The following is a 21485-nucleotide window of genomic DNA, read 5'->3' as shown; positions in this document are numbered from 1 at the left end:
ACCAAGTAAGCAGCAGAAAGTCACCCAGCGATGTGGAATGCAGGCTGGGCAAGCAAGACCCGGCCTCCTGACTCTGCCGCTCTTCCCTCCCGCCTCCTGTGGTTTGATGGTCACGGGGAGGATGGCTGGGAGCTGGGCCACTTAAACTGACCTGGGCAGGAGGGGGTGGAAGTGCCACGTTCAGTTGTCCAACCCTCTGCCCCCCTCGCAGAGCCTCCCCGGGCTGTGTAAGGGAGAGCGGGGGCCCTCCTGGCTCACAGGCAGCTTCAGGGAGGGGTCATTTATTTTTCCAAAAGGAAATTTTGCTCTGTCAGGAACATTTCCATGTTATATTTTTACTTGGCCCAATTATGACCATTTTTAGTTTTTAAATCTTTGTGATGATCTGGATTGGGCCTTGGTCTTTAAAGTAAAACTATCCTATATAATAAAAGCCCAGCGACCGAAACATCAGAACAACCAGAATGACCAGAGACCAGAATGACCGCAGCCCCTTGCCCTGGCTAGCCCCCCAGGGGGGACCCCCACCCAGATCAGGGGCCCCCATTAGGGCAGGCCTGCAAACTGCCCATGGCCCCTCACCCCAGCCCTGCCCCCCAGCAGAGGCCTCCCACCTCAATCAGGGGCATGGCTGGCCTGCAAACCGCCTGCCCCCCAGTGGGGACCCTCACCCTGATCCGGGGCCCCCATCAGGGCAGGCCTGCTGGCCTGCACCCGTGCACCAGTTCTCTATCCTACATAATAATCCTATATAATAAAAGGGTAATATGCAAATTGACCCTAACAGCAGAATGACCACTCGACCAGTCACTATGAGGTGCACTGACCACCTCTTGGTCCCTTTCCCTGGCCGGCAGGCTCCGATTGCCCAATGGCAAACGGGGAACTGGGGGTAGGTGGCATTAGGGGGTGGGGCAGCTGCAGGCAGCTGGGGGAGGTGGCCTGGATCACAGGCCAGGCCTAGGGACCATTCCCGTGCACGAATTTCATGCACTGGGCATGCTTGTAACTTTAATGTTACAAGTCCACGAGGTGGTGGCTGCATTTTGGTTTCTGCCCTGCCTGAGCTCAGGGAAGGTGCACATTTTACATGGAGTTCCTGGCTCAGGCTTAAACTTACTGGCCCCTGTGTGAGGCAGAAGGTGAGACCCTTGGAGGTTCTGGCTGACTGCAGAGGGGGTGTGGGGAGGCTCCCGCTGGGTGGGTGCTCACACAAATCCCTGGGAAGAAGCCCCCAGGCTCAGAGTTTCACTCCAGAGCCAGCTGAGGTCATCAGGTGCAGCACTCTGCCTCCATGGCGCTCCACACTTTCTAGGAACATGAGAATGACTCCTAACCTGAATTTAGATTCATTTAATAAATCCCAATTTATAAGTAGGCAGTTCCCAGCCTTTTGCCAGGTGTTAGGTCCCTGCTTTTAAGGAACCAACAGTGAAATCAACAAAAACAACAGAAGTAGCTAACCTTCCTCGAGTGTGTTCTTTCTGGCAGGCATATAAGAAGTGTTTCATATATATCTACTCATTTGATCTTCATGATAGCCCTTGAGGTCCTCTTTCTATAGCTGCAGCAGCAGAGGCCTAGAGAGGACGGGAGGTAATAGTTCCTAATGTCCCCAAAGCTGGTGAGGGGCTGAGCCTGCCCCCCAGGCCTTCTGTCTGGCCACTGTGGGCTGGGATGATCCTGTGCCACACACTCCATGTAAAATGTGCACCTTCCCTGAGCTATATATATATATAATTTTTTTTTTTACTTTAAAGACCAAGGCCCAATCCAGATCATCACAAAGATTTAAAAACTAAAAATGGTCCTAATTGGGCAAAGTAAAAATATCACATGGACATTTTCCTGACAGAGCTGGGGATCTGGAGGCTCTTGACTCTGTTCCTTACTGTGTGACCTTGGGCCAGCCCCTCAGTGTCTCTGAGCCTCTCTTTTCTCATCTGTAAAAAATGGAGTTAGTACTCAACCTTTCTAGGGTGCTGTAATGTGGAAGTAATATGGAAAAAAAGAAGTAAAGTGCTTTGCAGGTGTCATGGAAGGGGGTGGTTCATCGTAATGTCAAATTCACGCCCCCTTCCCCCCCCCCCCCCGCCCCATCCCACCACTGGGGTTTCACGGCCTTCGGTGTTAGGCAGTTCTGTCCAACAGCTAACCTGCTTCTCCTGCTGTCACGCTGCCTTCAGAACTGACTCAGACCCCTTTGGTGGAAGAAATGAGTTCCTCTCTTCTAAAGGCCTCTATGTGTTGTTATTGTCAGGCTGGTTTTGCAGATGAAAAGCTGCTTTCCTCGCTTCCTGTTCTGTTTTGGCTATTTTAATATGCTTGGTGATAAAAATTGGGTGTCCTGCTTTCGTTTGAAAAGTGAGCCAAGTAAAGATCTAAACCTTGATCTGAATCATCCTGGTTCCCTGTGGAAGGCAGGGAAGACAGGCCCACCCAGGGCACAGTCTTGCTTGAGACTCTGGACAGCAAGACCCAGTCCCGCATTGGCAAATGACCTTGACCTTTGCTCCAGACACATCTGACACTCCTGGGGGCTCAGATCCACTTTTCTCTTGGGCTTATGGAAAGGGGTATCTGACTAGCTGAGGCCTTTGCAGAAAACCGTTTAAACACCCCGAGTGTGATTTCAGAACTAATAGCTTTATGATCTGGGACCCGGGGAATTTCCAGGACGTGGAGCAGCCAGAAAGAAAGGTGTTGGTGGAAGGGGACAAAAAATAATTAATTTTTGAGTTTTTTTGTCCAACTGCATGAAGAAAATGCTGTTTATGCCTGCCCTGCCAACCTCCAGGTGAAAGGTCTGTTTGCGGGAATGCAGGGGAAATTTGGGATTCTGAGAAATATGGGATTCTGGGAAAGGGGATTTCTGTGTACCTGATAACTCTTTATTATCACAAATCTGTCCTCTGACGGCCCTGGGTCAGCCTTCCTGCCATAGTCTTTATACTATCTGAGAACAAATTGAAGTTGCTATGGGTTGAGGCTATTTCAGGGCCCCCGTCGCTCTGTGAAACCGGCCTTTTCAGGGTCTGGAGATTCCTCTGCCTCGGGGTCCCTGGGGCTCCCCGGTCTCTGCTGCACCACCGCAGGCACAGGCCTGACCTATGGCGTTTGCTGATTGTTTCATGAGCGTGGGCCTTGACTGTGTAACTGTGAGCTTGCCGAGGCCAGGGGTCTTAGTCCCTCCCCGGCACTCGTTAAGGGTGTGGTCCAGACTTTGGGGTACCAGGTGTAAAGATATAACATCGGCTCGGGTTGCAGCAGGCCTAACCTCTGTCCTGGTGTTGCTGCGGAGGCAACGTCCACTTCCTGTTGGTCCATGGATTCTAGAGCCGGAAGGGACTCTAAAGAGATGTAATGGGGTCCCCCCCCCCCGCCCCATTTTGCAGAGGAGAAAACTGAGGCCCTAGGACAGGGGTTCCCCACCTTGGCTGCACGTTAGAACCCCCTGGGGATCTTCTTACAATCCTGATTCCTGGGCCTCGTCCTCCGGAAATTCTGTTTCTTTGTCATGGGGTGGGGTCCGCAACATTAGTAACAAAGACACAGAATTTCCGGAGGACGAGGCCCAGAAATCAGGATTTTAAAAAGATCCCCAGGTGGTTCTCATGCGCAGCCAAGGTGGAGAACCACTGCCCTAGAAGGTCTGCCTAAGGGGGCACAAGTGGCCAAGCAAGACCTGGAGCCCCCTTGGGTTCACGGCAGGCTCCGGGTGGATGAGTTTCCGTTCCATGGGTTTTTCTAGGCTTCTAGTAGAAACCAGGCCAAGGACTGATTGAAAAGTGGGTGGCGGGGGGAATTCCAGAAAGGAGACTTGGAGAGCTTGGCCTAGATGACAGGGGGCACCTGAATGGGGAGGCTTGGTCCCCCCAGTGACCGGCCAGGAGTGCCCCGCTCTGAGGCTTGGTCATGGCGGAGGCAGGCGGAGCGACTGCTGAGGCTCTTCCTGCTCAGCCAGGGGCCTGTGATTACCGGGATCTGGCAGCCGCGTGTCTTACGTCCAGGCCACCACTCTGGCCTCCGAAGTGGCCTGTGAACCCCACTCTCCCTCTTGGAAGCCAAGGGAGAGCCGGCCCTCTTGGCACCCTGGGCTGAAGGCGATCTGTCCCTCTTTTGTTTCTCTGAAACCATTAGAAGGGCCTCTGGGTTGGGAGCCTGGGTTGCTAAGAGCTTTCTGCTGGCCAGACCTTATCACAGGCTTGAGAAATCTCTAGGCAAAGTTTTCCCTGGAACTCTGACTTGGAGGGAGGGAGGCAGGGAGGGAGGGAAAGAAGGTGGAGGATGAAAGGTGGAGGGTGGAGGGAAGGAGGGAGGGGGGTGGTGGAGGCGGGGGAGGTGCTCAGGAGCCACAACAAAGCCACCATCCCAGGCCCCTGGAGAACCAGTGCAGGAACTGGCTGTGGGAGCTGCAAGCTCTGCAGCTTTTGCTTTGGAAAAGCAGCAGGAACGATGCAGCGAGTTCTGAGTTGCACACCAAGCATGACACATTCTTTATCTCATGTAACCCCACAACGCTTCTGGTATCCCCACTTTACAGAGCGGGGAACTGAACCTCAGAGAGGGCAGCCCTTGCCCGGGCTCACACCATAGGGAAGGGGGAGTCTGTGTCCTGCCCCTGGTGTGTCTGGTTGCAGCCCGCTGGCCTGGCAGTGGACGACTGAGCAAGCTGTGTGCTTGCTTTTTCCAGAATGCCCTCCCAGCCCCCGTGCCAGAGCCCCTGTGCAGAATTCAGTTCCTTTGGGCTTTTTAGATGTTATTAAAATGTAAATTAGCCTGGGAGAGGTAATGCCTTCAGTGGGTGGCATTGACTGATAGATGGCAGGACTCGAAGTAAGGAGAGGAGAGGTCCCTGAGGGGGAAGTGAGGCCAGAGAGGACCGCTGGTTCCAGGAGCAGGTTTTGCCAGGAAATGGGAGTGGAGAAGATGGCCGTTATTCTGTGTACCTCTCCACCTGGCTGTCCTGCTCCCTGACCACTGACCACCCTGCACACCCCTCACCTCTAATCAAATTAACGAATCCCCCAGATTCATTAAAAAATCATTTGCTGAGCTTTTGTGTGCCAGGCCCAAAGCATGAGGCACGGAGCATGCAGGGATGAACCCGTGTCCCTTCCTTCGGGGGACCCCAGTCTAGTGGGGGAGACTGGCCGCTCAGGAGGACACACAGCTGTGGGGGAAGGAAGCTGGTGCGTAGGGATGTGGGGGGCAGGGACAAAGATGTGCGCACAGAACTCTGAAGTTCTGGGGGACCAGGTGGGGAGGCCAGGGAAGGTTTTGGGAGGGGGAGATCTTAGCTCAGGTCTTCAAGGTTGAGTAGGTGGAGGCGGAGGAAGAGCAGGGAAGGGCATCCCAGGTGGAGGGGATGGTGCGAGCACAGGAGTGGAAGGGAACATGTGGTGGCTTATTCTCAGAGACAAGAGTGGGATGCTGCTGGGAGGAAAGGGTAGGTTAGCGGTGGTGAAACAGGCTGAGAGGCAGGTAGGAGCTGGGGGACGTGAACTCACCCTGTGGTGCCAGGGGAGCCCGAGAGGGGTTTTAAGCAGAGGAATGACAGGCACTTTTGGTGGCCGCCCAGCCCATGTGGCCTGCAGGTGCCGGAAGCCGGTCCATCCTTGCTGCTTGACACAGTCGCTGCAGGAAAGAAACATCTAGGGAGGAGAGTGGTCATTCACAAAGCCGTGTGCGCGAGGTGGGGTGCGGTTCCGGCCCCCAGCCCAGGTTTCCTGCAGGCGTCTCCCCATGCCTGGGAGTGGGTGCTGCACGTGTCCCTCTCCATCAAGGAGATTGTATTGGGACCCCTCCGTGGAACTGGCCTTTCCCATGGTTGCATCTGGAGGTTGAGCAGACAGAGGAGGAGGGCTGAGGGCCACAAATCTCCCTCTAAGAAGACTTGGCGATGGCGTGGCGAGAAGACCACTGCAGTGGGGTTTGGAGGCTCCCACCCCGACCCCAGGCCTGGTGCTGTGTGGCTGTATGATCTTGGGTCAGTTACTTCCCCCGCTGGTTGGGACTCAGTTTCCCCAGCCATCTTAGGATAACATCACCTGGCTCAAGGCTGGGTGCGTGAGTGAGCTTATGCCCCGCTGCCCAGCCTCTGGCCCAGCCCTACCCACCTCCCTCCGCCAACTTCCCCCACCCCGCTGCCAGTCTCCCGAGCTGTGTCTCCAGTCCGCTCGTCCAGACTGCCGAGGCCTGTGAAAGTGCACGAAACGTGGACGTTGATGTCCAGAGTTCGAGCTGCGGCGCTGCTGCGAGCTTGCACTGTGACTTTGAGAGGTCATGCAGCTGGACAGCCTCCCTGATGAAAATTCTACCCAGTTTTCAGTGGTGCCCGGGGTGGGGGTGGGCTGTCGCATTAACTGAGACGGGGCATAAGAGAACCTTCCGGAGTGACAGTGCTTTAGGCGAATGTATGCTTGTGTAAACATTTTTCAAGCTGAACACTTAAGATTTGTGCACTCTAGGCATGTCGGAATGCGGATATATTTCAGTATCTGAATGCTAATATTTTATTATATAAAATGATTATCATTTATGTATAATGTTAATATTTAATATGTAATATATTTATAGTTGATTAAAACAAAAACAGACAAAAGGTTTGCCCCAGCTTTCTGGTTCAGTGCCATCTCTCTCCATCCATCCTGTATTCAGCCCAGCACAGGAGGTGAAGGAGACGCAGGTGCATGGCTGCTGTGGAAGCTCAGCGGTGCGGGGCGCCCATGCCGTTAGCAGAGCGTCTCAGTGCTGGCTGCACATCACCTGGGGACGTCTGCGTGCTTGTGCCGAGGGCCAGCTTCACGGGTGCGGGACCTGTGAGATGCTCGTTCTGTCGCTGTCTGGAAATTCCTCACCGTCATTGATCCAGGGGACCTACAAATGATGTAGTTGGTCCTTCCTCCCGCCCTTCCCCCAGAACAATAGACTCAGAGTCTCTGGGAGGCGAGGCCTGGGCATCGGCGTTTCTTCAAAGCTGAGTTTCCTCCCAGGCACAGCGCTGATCCCCAGACTCTTGGCCGAAACAGAAGTTGGAGCCTAGTTCTCTAGACGCTTGTAACTGAGTTGGAATGATAAGACCTCACACGTGAGAGTGTCTTATCAGTTCCCAGTGGCAGCAGAGGCAGCGAGCCATGAAGGAGCTCAGGGAAGAGAGGGGGATCATGGTTGTAGGGTGGGATGGTCAAGGAAGGCTTCATGGAGGAGGTGGCCCATGTGCCATCCTGAGAAGGGCGAGAGAAAAGAATGGGTGAGAGAAAAGAATGGGGGAGAAGAAAAGGTAGAGGCAGGACAACATTTAGGAAAGGGAAGGACTCATATGGGGGAAAGGGAGCCAGGCTAACTGGAGTGTGAGTGTGACTTGAGCAGAGATGTGGTTGGGAAGCCAGGGTGGGGCACGGTTGGGAAGCACAGGAAATGACAGTCTGGGAAGTCAGAATCCTGGGGGCAGTGGGGAGCTGCTGAATGTTCTGGGTCCAAGGATAACGTACTCCGTGAACGCGAATTTGAATGAATAAACAAAAGGAGTGTTTCGGGGAGACTTAAGGGGGACCAGCCTACTGAGTCCCCCAGGTTTCCAGCCAGAACTGCGGCCACCTGTTCCTGCAGGCTCTGCACCCTCTTCCGGTCTGTGCAGGAACCTCGCGTCCCCTGCTGTGTGCTCTTGGGCAGCAGCGACTGCAGCATCTCCAAGAACAGACACTGAGCAGACCATGTTCTCCCATTTCTAGGAACAGTGAGCGGGGGTGGGGGTGCTTCTGGTAACAACGGGGCTCTGCTCTCCAGCCCACACCAGGCCTGCAGGGAGGTGGCCGTCCCTGCCAGCTTGTGTTTCCCAGGGCTTGGTGGACGCTTCGGTGCCTGGAGGGGAGTGAGGGTCCTGCCTGCGGTAGAGCAGCCTCCGTTTCTGGGTAGCCAGCAGCAGATCAAACGCAGATCTGTTTGTTTCTTAGTCTCCTGAAATATTTATGCAGGAAGATGAGAAAGGGGCTCTGTTTATTGAACGCATCCTCTGGGGAAGAAGCCACAGGGAACGGGCTGCTTCCCGTGTCTGAGAGCCAGTGAGCAGAGATGGAATTTCTTTGAGTTTAAAGCCAGACAGAGCCTGTGTACTTAAAAAGGAAAGGGGGGTGGTGGTGGTGGTGGTGGATTTCTAGAGGGGACAGAAAGTCCTCTCAACCTCCTGCCTCTAGTCCCAGGAAAGCCTTTCAGCACATGCTTTCCTGGTGAGTCCAAATAATAACAATTGAAATCTCAACCTAGTTTCTATTCCGGGCTCTGTCTCTAACATGCTGTGTGACCATGGACAAGTTGCTTAACCTCTCTGGATCTTTGCTTCCAACTCTGAAAAGAGGGAGGTATCAATTCAGTTCTGTGCGCCCCTTGGTAGTGTTTAGAGTCAGATGAGCTGTGGGACGGCTTTGCTCTGAGGCAGTGAAGGGGTAGGAAGAGGTGTAGGGAGCAGTGTGCCATACAGAAGTCACAGCTACGCAGCGTTCAAGGACAGAGAGCTGAATGGGAGTAGGACTTGGTGGCCAGCCCAGCTGGCAGTCTCAGCGGTGGCCTGTGGGGCCAGGCCAGAGGGAGGGCCCCCAAGACCCAGGCCCACCCTGGGCCCCTTTCCTTCTTCCTCCTCCGGCTGAGCTCTGCTGTCCCATGTCCCTGAGAATTCTGACAGGATTTCCTCCCAGGAAGGGGATGCGGTGTCCGGTTTACATCCCCTGGGAGTTGCAGGCACCAAGGAGAAAAGCAGCGCTTGCTCCTGACAATGGGATTGGCCTTGTCTTCAGATGTGAAAGTCTGTGTCTCCTCCATGCCGTGGGCCTGTGGCTGGCCTCAGCTCATCGCTGTCCACACTCAGGGCACCGGGGCCCCTGCCCTCAGCTGGACCCCTGGTTGGGCCTTCTCCCAGGGCCGGGGTTCTGTTCCCAGCTCTGTGGCTGGCTGCTGTTCCTGTCTCCCCTGGTGGGCCTTGCTAGAGGCATAGTTAGTAAGTTCTTAGCATTAGAACAATCGGAACCTTAATACAAACTACCGTCTCCTAGGCACCCGCTCCCTGCCAGGCACTGCGCTGGCTCAGGGGACACAGAGGGACTGGTTTCCCTGAACTTTAAGGAAGGTGAGTTCTGCCTGGGAGGCAGGCAGATGCAATGCAGTGATTGGAACAGCGTGGGGCCCGGGTCCTGAAGCCATGGGGCATGGGCAGGCAGGACAAGGCCTTCTAGAGGGGTGGGGTTTGAGGGAAAGTCGGATTTAGGGAAGGGAGGAGCAGAGGGGTGCAGCATTAGTAAAGGCAAGGGCAGCGTGCTCCTGGGGTGTTCCAGAGCTTGGAGGTCACCCCGGGAGGTTTGAATGTGAAGGGCCAGGGGCTGCGAAGGTGAGGAGGAGGCTTGGGGAGTAACCAGAGAGGGGGTGAAGGCGGAGGCTGGGCTAGGAGTGCCTGAGTCAGAAATGAGCTTTTCCTGGGAAAGAGACATGAGGGAGTCACTAGATTACATGAGAATAGACACTCAGCGAGCACGTCCTGTGCTAGCCACGTTCTAGGTGAGGGCACATCAACATCCCTGAACAAGACACAGGAAGTCCCTGCCCTCGGGGGACTGGCCTGGAGGGTGGGGACACAGGACAGAACACAGATATGCAGATATTCGGATGTCAGGTGGTGGTGAGCAGTATCCAAGCTAATGCAGCGGGGCCAGGGGTCAGAGCAAGGGGACAGGGTGGCTGTGAAAAGGGGACATTGGGGCCCAGAGGGGAGAGAGGGAGGCACGTGGTGGAACCTGGGGAGATCTTTCTGGCTGAGAGAGCAGCATGCTCACGGGCTGTGAAGAGGAGGCCACCTCCCATTGAAGGGGCAGCCGTGAGGCCCTCTTTGGGGAGCATCAGGGGAGAGGGGTAGACAGGAGCGTGAAGCTGGATCTGGCCACAGTGAGTCCAGCCTCCCACAGGCTGGCACTTGCTTCCTTCACTAATGTGTACTGACTGAGTTTTTGTTCTTGTCAATCCTCACCCAAGGGTATTTTTTTCCCATTGATTTTTAGAGAGAGTGGAAGCGAGTGGGAGAGATAGAGAGAGAAACATTGATGTGAGAGCGACACGTTGATTGGTTGCCTCCTGTACCCCCTCCGACCAGGGCTGGGGATCGAGCCTGCAACTGAGGTCCATGCCCTTGACCGGAATCGAACCCAGGACCCTTCAATCTGTGGGCCGATGCTCTACCCACTGGGCCTGACTGACTTTTAGAGAGTGGCCGCTTAGCGGAGGAAGGACAGGAGCAGGGAGATGGTGCAGAATGGATCCTGGCAGCCACTCTGAGCTGATGTGGGACGGAGCCAGGGCTCAGTGGCACAGGGAAGAGGTATCTGCAGGCTTTGGTGGAAGGGAAGGGAAACAACAGCCAGGTGGTACCGGAACTTTCTGGAGAAGAACTGGATCCATGAGTCCACAGGGCGTGACCACAGCAGGGTTCCCACACCCCTCCCAAGGGGCCCCTCAGCTCGCTGGCCTCTGACCTGGGCCTGGGAGTGAGCGGAGCCTCACCGCCCACCTGCCCCCTGGAGGATGCTCCAAACTGGGCCGCGTCCTCCGGCAGGGCCGGCAGGGCTCAGGGATCCGCCGGGGCCACCCTCCCCTGCCAGCCAGCCTCATCTGGCGCCCAGCCTCATTAGTATTTTGAGCAGAAGCATATTTATTTTTTCCTGCAGGGAATTGGTGCCCTGCTCGTTTCAAATTGAGTAAAACCAAAGAGCAATTAAGAGGCACAGCCTTCTTGGGTCAAGGAGAAGTGACGGAGGGAGCGGCGGTGCTGGCAGCCGGGCCGTCTGTTCTGGGCTGGCTTGGGCTTGGAGGGGCGAGGAGGGAGGTGCTGTAGGATTCGCACTCGTCGGTATCAGAGTGCTAATGACGGGTGTTTATGTAGTTGCTGACCATGTTCCGGGGTCCGTGCTGTTTTCCATGCATCTTATCACCCTTTCAACGGCCTGGGGCGCAGGGTGGGTGCTTCTGCCGCGCCCATTTTGTGTCTGAGGAAACTGCGGCTCAGAGGAGTGAAGCAACATGCCAAGCTCGCACAGCTACTGCTCTGAGGTAGAGCTCGGATCCCTTGCTCTTAGCTGCCTGGCTCTTTGCCCCTCAAAAGCATTGCATTGGCCAGAGGAACTCCCTAATGTCTGTTTCCCTCCCATCAAAAATATAAAAACAATGAAAAAAAGCTCTCGTGGCCATGGATGCGAGGCTCCAGTGCAGTTACTGAGGTGAACCAGGGCAGAGAGGAGCCTCTGGCTGTGCTGTGGCCTGTCCCTGCCCCTCTCTGGGACCTGCAGGGTTAGACCCATTGCTCTCGGCCAGCCTGGGGGCAGCAGACTGGTTAGCGGGCCTTGTGGTGGTCCAAGCGACAGGCCGGAGCCAGCCTGGGGGGAGCAGCAAAGGGCTGGAGAGGAAACAGGACGCGGGGTGGTGCTGGTTGAAGAGTCGGTGGAGGTGTATAGTATGAAGTAGAAATCAGTGGATGACTGGGGCCCCTGGCCTTGCCCTTGAAGGCGATGGAGAGCCACGAGGAAGAAGTGGCTCTGGCCAGTGGCCTGTGTTCCAGATCCAGCCCCTCCCTCTGCAACTGGACCATCTACCTTGTGCCCCAGACTTGGTAGCTTTTCAAGCATTTTCAGTCCCAGAAAATCAGACTCTGCAGAGGCCGAAGCCCAGTGCCTCAGGCTCTGCAGGCAGCATCTGGAGAGGAGGGGTGGCAGCTGGAGAGGAGGTTGGCAGCTGGCTAGAATTGGTGTGTCCTGCTCTGGGGGAGCTGAGCTGGGTTCCTGGAGAGAGAGGGGTGGGGAGGTGGAGGGGGAAGAAAGGAGGGAAGGAGGAAGGGAGGGAGGGAGGGAAAACAAACAGGATCTTTGCCATCTCAGCTCCTCTATCATGCAGGGTCAGTGATTTTTACTAATAACCTCCTGGAAAAAAATTGATCCAAGGACAGAAATCTCATTTTCTCAGAAGAGTAGGCCTGCTTTTTAAAAAAGCCTGGACTTCAGAAAAGCCAGGGAGCTGAGTGCCCCAGAGAGGCAAGTCCCTGCCTGGTGAGCTTCCCCCCAGAGCCATCAGGCGGGATGGTCTCTCTGTAGCAGCCTTCTCTCTCCAACTCCTCCAACTCCTCATTTCCCCCTTTTAACTCTACAGCAGACCTAACTCCCCCTCTCCCTCCGCTCTCTTTGCTGGGCACCGAGGGGCTAGGCTGGGAACGGATCTGCACTACGGGGTTTGTGCAGAGCCTTGCCAGGAGAAAGTTTCTACTCTGACCAGGCCTGCAAAGCCTTCCCCGCCTCTGGCTTCCCACCATTTACCTCCTTGGCCCAGGCCCAGAGCCTGCCTTCCAGCCACACCAGTCTGCTTGCTGCCCTCAAACTCGTGCTTTTCTCTTCTCTCTACTTTCAAGGCCCAGCCAAAATGCCACCTCCTTCATGGAGCCTTCTCTGATCTCTCCTCACAATACACTGTCCTTCCCATGTCACAGCCGTGTTGAGATCATTGTAGCTGCCCACACCCTGTCTCCCCAGCCAGAGGACGAGGCCTGTGCCCTGCGTGGGAGGAAGCGTGCGATGTTGTGGATCCCATGGCGTGTTCCCTTGTGTCTGGCTCATAGACGTTCCAGTAGAGAATTCTGAATGACGTATTTGTGTTTTCTGCGTGGATAGAAGGATCTATTCTGCTCATGCCATGTAGCTTTAGCCGTGTGAGATGCATTTGTTGGCTAATCCATCAGAGGGTGCAGAAGAAAGGATCCCGGAAGGCCTGGGACCTACACAGGGAGCTTATTCTTCCTGCTCCCACCCCCCAGCACCGCTCACAAAGAGGCTGTGCTGCCCCTGAAGAATTCTGAAGGAGGGCCAGTGCTCCCCAGTGCCTCCAGGCCTCCTGCCCAAGACAGGCTGCAGCCTGGTGACCTCGTGACAGCAGTGTGCTCTCCTGGGGCGCTGTGCTCCCCTGGGAGGCTGCCATATGCTTTCCGGACGTCCGGGTCTCATTAAGTCCAATTCAGAATTTCATCTTGTCTAATTGTGCTCGAGGCCTGAGTGAATTCAGGGACTATTAGCCGGGCTCTGTGGACCCAGTCTCCATGGCAACGAGGATGCACCCTAATGAACTTCATCCTTGGAGACCGACTCAGGGTCCCCTGCCTGCCCCTCGGGGTGGACTGCTGCTGCTGTCCCTGCTGCTTGGTGGAGGCGCCTTCCACAGGGGAACTGGGCTGCGCGAAGGGATGGAGGCAGCCTGTGCTGCAGCCATTGAGACCCCTGTGACAGCCGCTGTGGTGTAGCCACAGTTCCTCCCAGGACTGCAGGGATAAAAAGTACTTACAGATGATCCAACAGCCTCATTGCTGGCTGGCGTTCCCCTTCCCTTCCCAAACAAACGGCCCTTCATCGGACATGCGCGCATGCGCGTACACTCACAGAACCAGTGATTTAAGTGCCGTTTGTTTTGTAAATCTTTAAAATGTGGAAGTTGCACTCCGCCTTGGAGGCCTGGCTCCAATGCCACCTCATTCAGGACACCTTCCTGGAATGTCTGTCTCTCTCAGCCCCGTTCTATCCCTGTGCTTGGTTTGTGCCTCAGGGACGTTTCCAGCACACCCTGCCAGGAGTGGTTTGCTGAGTACACGTCAAGATTGCTTCGCATCAGGTGACAGGCTCCTAGCATGGGAACCCCCTGCCTTCCTCTCTAGAGCCCCAGACCCGGACCTCCATGGGGCTTAGTCCGAAAGAGAACGGGGTCTTTGCTAACCTGTCTGTGCTTTCGGAGCTTCTCTGGTGAGGTGGCTCCCAAGGGCCTTCAGAGAGCCGCCTATGACTGTGGGTCATGCCAGGCGGCGGGTGCTTTGCTTCCCTACCAGAGAACGAAGGGGGCACCCTGAAACTGGGCCCTTGGCGAAGGAATGCAAAAGAAAAGGAGACTTGAAGTGAGAACAGTAAGCCAGGGACAGCTCTGGCCCAGCCCCAAGCATCCTGGCCGCTGGGCTCCTGACCCCTGGCCCTCCAGCCCCCCAGCCTGGTCCCCCACAGGAAGACCATGCGGTGCGGGAAGAGGGTTGGTAGGGAGAGATGCAAACCCAGCGATTTCTCCACACCCAGCACACCTCCCTCTGAGCTGTCCTGCTGAGTCTCAGTTCCAGAAATGACCTGGAGAGACAGGAATGAGCGGGGAGGAAGCTGCCTTCTGACTTCTAATTAAAAAGGACAGGACACCTCCCAGCTGGCCTTTGAGGCAGTGGCACTCCCTGCGGAGTTGTGTGTCTTCGTCAGGGGGGATGGTGGTGTGCGGGTGTGTGGGTGTGAACAGCTGACAGACCCAAGTGGAGACTGAACATCTATCCAGAAAGCTGTTTCCTATATGCTTCTCCACGGCCCCTCCCCTTAATACAATGAATACTTTTTAAAAAACATTTCTTTATTGATTTCAGAGAGGAAGGGAGAGGGAGAGAGATAGAAACATCAATGATGAGAGAGAATCATTGACCAGCTGCCTCCTGCACGCCCTCTACTGGGGATCAGGCCCACAACCTGGGCATGTGTCCTTGACCAGGATTGAACCCGGACCTTTCTGTCCGCAGGCCCACCATCAACCTGAAGAAGTAGAAATGAATGAACGAGACACCGCCTTTGGCCTCCTGGGCTGTAGGGAAGGCTGGCACCAAGAGGTCGCGGGCCTGCCTACCACTAGGGCTTTATCCAGCCAGCATCCCCTGAGCACTCCCGTGTGCACAAGGATAAAGTGATGAATGCGGCAGACTTGTCTGGCCTGCAGGGAACTTAGAGTCAAGGGCACTGCGGGGCTGCGTGGCACAAGGTCTGACCAGGCCACTGGTGCTGTATGGTGTGATGGATGCCAGGATGGGGGAGGTATGTGGGGACCCAGAGGAGGAGCAGCTGACTCAGTCTGGGGGGCCGGGTGGTCAGCTTGAGGAAGGGGCCCCAAGCAGAGTCCTGAAGGAGGATTTGGCCACGTGAACAGCTGGGAAGAATGATCAAAGTGGGGGGAACGGAGAAGGTGGCAGGTGCAAAGGCCTGGAGAAGAGAGACAAAGGCTTTGGGGAACATGAAGTTAAAGGCAGCGGGAGCATGGATGGGCTGTGGCAGGGCCCAGGCTAAGAAGGGCCAGCAGAATCCAATGCGTGAGGGCCAAGAACTTGACCCTGCAGGTGAGGGAGAGACTGCTTACTGCAGGGGAGCAACGCCAGATTTATATTTTAATAACATCACGTTGGCATGTATTTTTTTATGATCAAAAAACAAAAATATTGTCAGTTTTTTCATTTAAGGTCACACTTGGTGCTGTGAAAGGGAACAGTGAGAGGCAAGGAGGGTATTGCAGTGATTGGGATATTTGGCCCAAGTTAAGTCTGACGCTGGACACACACATTTAACCTAGATGTTTTAATTCACCTTGACAGAGAAATTCCAGGCCACTAAGAGAGAGATTAGCCCCCAAAGGGATCTGGCTACTCTTTATAATGCGTGTCTTTAACTCTTCCCTATCCCTATCATGTACCAAGCTAAGCAGGATCCAACTCATTGCCATGGTTCCCAGGGCTCTGGTTGGTGGGGGTCCCAGGGTTTTGCCTTCTATGGTGTGTCTCCTCCTTTTATTGCCCCCTTTGGGGTAAGGAGGGAGGTGGGAGTTTTATGAAGGGAGGTTCAGTAAGACAAGCAACCTAAGAACACCTAGAGGCGATTCCTTTCTGTTTTCCAGTAGAAATATTTCAGAGAAGCATGCCTGTGTGCTGAGCAAGGAGAGACTGCTTGTATAAATCTTGCAAGCACACATTTATTTCCCCTGTTGGGAAGTGTATAATTTTTTTTTCCTAGAAGGGGACATACAGCTTTGCAATCTCTTGCCTAGAAGCAGTTGCCCCATTGGATTAACACCATCTGCTTCCCCTGAGCAGGAAGGTGTTAAAGAGCCTCCTGTCCACTGAGGATTTGTCAAAGGTCTGTTAGGATAGGAGGTGAGAGCTGTCAGGTGGCCTGGGCTCAGGGAGCACAATGGGGAGAGAGCAGTGGGTAGGATGGTCGAGTTAGGATGTGGAATTGTCCTATGCACCATTGGGCTCCCAGGGCTAACACAGTGCCTGGCTGCTAGGAGGTGCTTACTAAACTAGTTGCTGGACAGCTGAGTGGCCGACCAAATGAATGAATGAGCTGAATGAATGAATGGAAGAGTACATACAGATGGTGAAAGTTGGCCATCCAAATAATCATAATCTACTAAGAGAAAACATGCTTGTTATAATGCTCATATGAGGCATGATGACAAAGGAGCCTTTATAGAGGATGAGCTGCACGGACAGTGCAAAGTCATCTGGAAGATGTCACGAGTCTGCATTTCTCTGAGCAGAGCTCGGTTGGTGTGGTGTTATGGACTGAATTGTGTCTCCCCCAAATTCAAATATTGAAGCTATTACTGCCAATGTGATTGTATTTAGAGACAGGCCCTTAAAGGAGGTGTTAAGGTTAAACCTGGTCATAAGGGTGGGCTTCTAATACCATAGGACTGATGCCCTTATAAGGAAAGGAAGAGACACCAGGAATGTGTGGTACGCAGTAGAAAGGCCTTGTGAGCACCCAGTGAGAAGGCGGTCGTCTGCAAGCCACAAAGAGAGGCCCCCACAAAAACCAAGCTGCTGGCACCTTGGTGTTAGATGTCCAGCCTCCAGAACTGTGAGGTTGTTTAAGCCATCTAGGCTTTGGCACTCTGTTGTGGCAGCCGGAAGAGACTAATACACATGGGACCCTGGATCTGAGTTGGGAGGTCGAGGAGTATGGAACCTGGAGATAGGAGTGCCGTGCCATAGAATTCAGAAGGCTGTTGCTCTCTCTTGGAGGCTCATATGGAACATGTACACCCAGGAGATTCAGAAGAAGAGCCCTGGCCGTGGAGTCAGCCTACGGGACCCAAGTCCTGGCCCTTTCTACTGTCCAGGTGTGAAGTGGACGGTTTTAAACCCTCAGTTTCCAATCATAGTAGTCACTATGCTAACTCCTTGTACAAGTAGCACTGTGAGCATGACATTTCATTTACATCGGTACAGCACAGGCCAGGCTTGGGTAATCCTCAGGAAACCCGCGCTGTGCCTCTTTATCCTTGCAGGGTCTGCTCCTCCATGTTGTCACCCTGGGTGCTCCCTTCTCTCAACACTCATTCCAGGGGTGCCAGCCATGGTTCAGAACATTTTGGGACCTGCTTTCGGTACCCAGCAGCTTTCGGTATCAGCTTCTAAGGTCGAGAAACCAGTTTGACACTTCATAGCCAGCCTCCCCCACCCCCAGACCATCTTCCCCACCTTGAAAGAACCAAGCTTATGTCTGAAAGATTCTGTCTAGATTGTGGCAAAGGAGAGCAACCCTATTAATGAAGAACAAAGACGGGTCCTCACTGAGGATGTCCCTAAGGATGCCTTTCCAGTTCTATGTGGAATTTTTACACCAGGAGTTTAAAGGTTATTTTTAACAAATATGTTTTTATGGATTTCAGAGAGAGAAAGGGAGAGGGAAAGAGAGATAGAAACATCAATGATTAGAGAGAATCATTGATCGGCTGCCTCCTGCACACTCCCTACCGGGGATGGAGCCCGCAACCCTGGGCATATGTCCTGACTGGTGATCTAATCGTGACATCCTGATTCATAGGATGATGCTCAACCACTGAGTCAGACTGGCTGGGCAAATGGTTATTTTTTTTTTAAGATTTTTAAAATATATATTTTATTGATTTTTTACAGAGAGGAATGGAGAGGGGATAGAGAGTTAGAAACATCGATCAGCTGCCTCCTGCGCACCCCCTACTGGGGATGTGCCCACAACCAAGGTACATGCCCTTGACTGGAATCGAACCTGGGACCCTTCAGTCCGCAGGCCGACGCTCTATCCACTGAGCCAAACCGGTCAGGGCAAATGGTTATTTTTTTTTTTTTAATGTGGTGGTGAAGTGTGGGATTTGATCTCAGTAGTGTAACTAGAACATGTGCTTGCCCTTTTCAGGGAGCATCTTGGAAAGGCCAGGGTCTAAGCATGTATATGCTGTGATGAAAACAACAACCTCATATTCACCCTGAGCTCCTCATCCCAGCATCTGACACTCAGAAAGCATGTCATCTGGGAACTCTGGAAAGGTGGAATTATAGGTGCTTTTCTTTTATTTGGTTACACAATTCCGTGTTTGGTTTTCTATAATGTACATTTATTACATTGGTAATTAGGAGAAGATTAAGCAACATTTTAAGAAGTCTTTTAAAAAAAGAGTCTGACTGGTGTGGCTCAGTGGAGATCACCGGTTCGATTCCCGATCAGGGCACATGCCTGGGTTGTGGGCTCGATCCCCAGTGAGGAATATGCAGGAGGTGGCAGATCAATATTTCTCTCTCATTGATGTTTTTATCTCTCTATCCCTCTCCCTTCCTCTCTCTCTCTCTCTCTCTCTCTAAGAAAATCAATAAAAAAAATATATTTTAAAAGCCCTTAGGACTAAGCTTGCCAATGCCTTTCCCATCCCCCTCCTCTTAATAAAAAAAAAAAAAAAAAAAAGGAAAAACTCTAAATTCCCAGGTGCCCAGGACTGTCCCGAGAATCCTAGGTGGCATACCCCAAAGTTGTATAAGCCATTATCAAAGACACATAAAAGTAAAGGAATATCACCCTTTTGGAGAGCAGTTTGGCACCGTGCATCACAGGCTATAAAAATGTCCCTATCCTGTGGCCTAGGCATCCCACTCCTGGACGGTGTCCAAAGGAGATCATCTAAAGGCAGGGAGGGCTCTGTGCACAGAGATGCTCATCGCACGTTATTTGTAGCAATTGAAACACGGAAGCAAAATAAAGGCCTCACCACAAGGGCCTGGCTCAGTAAATGAGGCAGCATTTGTTCCAGGGCACGTTCTGCTGCCATTAAACTCATACCGACCTGCCATCCCAACGTGGGAGAACGTTCCTGCTAAGTGAGGACGCGGGCTCACAAAGCTGTGTGCAGACCGTGGTCATAACTGCGTGAAAGTTCTCTGGACAATACAGATGCTCTTAGGCTGAAAAGGGAAGGGAGATGTGACGGGACCTAGAGGTGGGCCCGGGAGAAAGGGGCTTCACAGATGTCTCTCAGGTTGTGGGATGTGCAGCCGAGTGGACGAAAGTCCCATTTGCTGGGAGTCATGGTGGCAGAGGAGGAGCAGATTGGGGTGGGAAAGGATCAGTAGTTAGTGCCCGACATGCTAGGTCGGAGATGTTGGGGAGAATCCAAATGAACGGATATGAAGCTCAGAAAAGAGACCCGGGCTGGGGGTGGAAATGTCGGAGCCAGCAGCTTGGAGATGGCATTTAGGTCCCGGAGTGTGGATGACGTCAGGCAAAGAAGAGGTGAATCAGAATCTCTGAGGTGGGGTTGTCCCAGTGGGGGTGGGTGTTAAAGTGAGAGGAGTGGCTGGGCGAGAGCTAGAAGCTCTCCGTGGCTGAGACTGAGAAGGGGAACAGCCTTCAGAGAAGGTGTGGCCAAGGGAAGGTCAAGGAGGAGGGAGTGGTCATTGCACCAACCGCTGTCCAGAGGGCAAGTGTGAGGCCTTGGCCTCTGGATTCAGCAGCGTGGATGAGGGCCTTCCAGCTCTGGGATTCCATGACTCAATCGCCCCGCAGAGCCCAGCACAGGGCCTTACAGGCGGGCGACAGGCTGTAGGCGTCTGTTGTGTTGAACTGAACAGAACAGTTGTTCATCAGTCGCTTTTCGTAAAGTAAACATTTTCCATACCCCAAATTCTGGCGCATGGTCTGCAGGATTTTTGCACGGCTTCTGGGTGGAAGAGGCCATGTAGAAAATGCAGTTTGGATATAGAAACAGTGAAATGACAGAGATGCTTTGATAGCTCATGGATGAGGTGGCAGAATATTTGAAACTGGGACAGACACAGAAATGTCTGGAGCAAAACTGGACATGGGGTGACATTGTCCCCGGTATCTCTGGTCAGCCCCAGTCTGGCTCTGGGTAGAGAGTGAGTTCCTTGAGCACAGAGGGCTGGGCGGGAAGGCGTTCTTGGCATCCCCTGGAGCTGCTGGCACAGAGCAGGGATTTTGTAGGTGCCCTGTACGTCCTCCACTAATTTGGATTAACTCAGAGCCACAGAAAGGACACCACAGGGAGACACCTTCCCCAAACGTCCCGAGCCCCTCCTGGCATTCTCCCTCACTCACCAGGCTGGAGACAGATATTGGGCCTTTGGAGCAGGTAGAGGGGCTGCCAAGGGCTGCCTGGCTGTTGTGGGTCAGGCATGCAGACAGGGCACACCAGGATAGCTTGACTCCGTTTCACAACGTCTGGAGTCTCAGCTAGGAAAACGCAAATGGTTAGGAAGTGATTTGAACATCTGAGAGGTGGAATCTTCCAGAAGTTTCTTCACTCTCATGTCTAGTGCCTGGGCTGGGATGATTTGAAGGCAGGGCACAGCTGGGCTGTGGATCAGAGCATCTACACGTGCCATCTCTGTGTGGCCTGGGCTTCCTGGCGGCATGACAGCCTCTGAGCAGTCAGATTTCTTGCAGGATGACTTGAAGCAAGTGTTCCAGCGAACAAGGCAGAAGAAGCATGACCTCTATGACTTAGTCCCAGAATCACACAGGTCACTTCTATCCCAGATTCAAGGGGAGGGCCCATAGAACCCACCTGAGTCTCTCCAAAAAGTGCATCTCTGGCTGTCACTTCCAGCCTTCCCCTAAGGGTTGTCAGGCTGAGTCTCTGGGAACAGACATGATGTTTTTGTCCCTGCCTTTCCTGAGACCCTAGGGCCTTTATCATCTTTCAGTCAAAACCAAATGCCTTGGCCCTGGACAGTGTGGCTAGGTGGGTTGGGTGTTGTCCATGCACCAAGAGGTCGCAGGTTCAGTTCCTGGTCAGGGCACATGCTTGCATTTCGGGCTCATTCCCTGGTAGGAGGTGTACAGGAGGCAGTCAATCGATGTTTCACTTTCATATCGAAGTGTCTTTCTCTCTCCTCCCTTTCTCTCTAAAGATCAATAAAAATATAAACAACAACAACAACAACAAAGGAAAAAATGCCTTCCAGCCTAGCATCGCAGGAAGTTGGGGCTTGGGAATGAAGGACCATGTGTGCACAGAGGCCTCCTAGGGCTCAGCTGCAGCTACTGGCCTACAACTAGGGAAGGGGTGCAATGCTGCCCTTGCAAGAGGACTTATCACACTCTTCCTGCAACCGACCCCTGGGCCAGTGTTTCCCTTCCCTTGGATGGAGGCAACCGAAACCAGGCCTGGTGGCCTCACCGGGACCACTGCAGGCCCAGAGCTAGCAGTCAGAGGCAGGCAGTGCTCAAGGGGGGAGCGAGCAAGGTCTGGCCTCCTGTGGCTGGCTGCCCACGGCCAGACCTGAGGGGCAGTAGTTACAGTTTCCAGGCCCCTGGGAAAAAGGCCAGCAAGGCAGGTTCTCCCTCCCCCACGCT

At 53.7% G+C, this 21485-nt stretch overlaps 1 protein-coding gene across 1 annotated transcript in view; it reads left to right on the top strand.

The window, feature by feature from the left end:
* CORO2B (coronin 2B) overlaps nt 1–21485 on the top strand; it is a 130902-nt gene that overhangs the window by 7688 nt on the left and 101729 nt on the right. The window lies entirely within an intron of this gene.

The sequence above is a fragment of the Myotis nattereri genome (genome assembly GCF_964212035.1).
Source record: "Myotis nattereri genome assembly, chromosome: 1".
In the NCBI taxonomy this organism is placed as follows: domain Eukaryota; kingdom Metazoa; phylum Chordata; class Mammalia; order Chiroptera; family Vespertilionidae; genus Myotis; species Myotis nattereri.
Note: the sequence above shows the minus strand (reverse complement) of the source record. Positions and strands in the feature narration are given on the sequence as shown.